Genomic DNA, 686 nt, shown 5'->3' on the forward strand with positions numbered 1-686 from the left:
TTCCAATCCAAGAACATGGGATATCTTTCCATCTTTTTGTATCCTCTCTAATTTCTCTCAGCAGTGGTTTGTAGTTCTCATTACAGAGATTTTTCACATCCTTGGTTAACTCAATTCCTAAGTATTTTATTTTATTTATTTATTTATTTTTTCCTTTTTGTCTTTTTTACTGACCGGTAACGGGATCGCAACCCTCGGTGTTGCGCCTGCACCGCGCTCAGCCAGTGAGCGGGAACTGGTCTCCACATGGGATCCGAACCCTCGGCAGGAGCGCCGCCGCACTCCCAAGCGGCGCACTCTCCAGTGCCCCACCGGGCCGGCCCCTAAGTATTTTATTTTTAAGTAGGACTGGACACAGACTTCATGAATATGACCCCAAAACCATGGGCAACCAAAGGAAAAATAAATAAATGGGATTATATCAAACTAAAAAGCTTCTGCACAGCAAGAGAAACAGTCAACAGAGTGAAAAGACAACCAACAGAGTGGGAGAAAATATTTGCAAAATATACATCTTTCAAAGGATTAATGTCCAGAATATAGAAAGAATGCAAACAACTTTACAAGAAAAAAAACAAGCAACCCAATTAAAAAATGGGAAAAAGAGCTAAATAGGCGTTTCTCAAAGGAAGATATATGAATGGCCAACAGACATATGAAAAAATGCTCAACATCACTCAGCATTC

The sequence above is a fragment of the Galeopterus variegatus genome, unplaced genomic scaffold (assembly GCF_000696425.1).
Source record: "Galeopterus variegatus unplaced genomic scaffold, G_variegatus-3.0.2 Scaffold925, whole genome shotgun sequence".
In the NCBI taxonomy this organism is placed as follows: domain Eukaryota; kingdom Metazoa; phylum Chordata; class Mammalia; order Dermoptera; family Cynocephalidae; genus Galeopterus; species Galeopterus variegatus.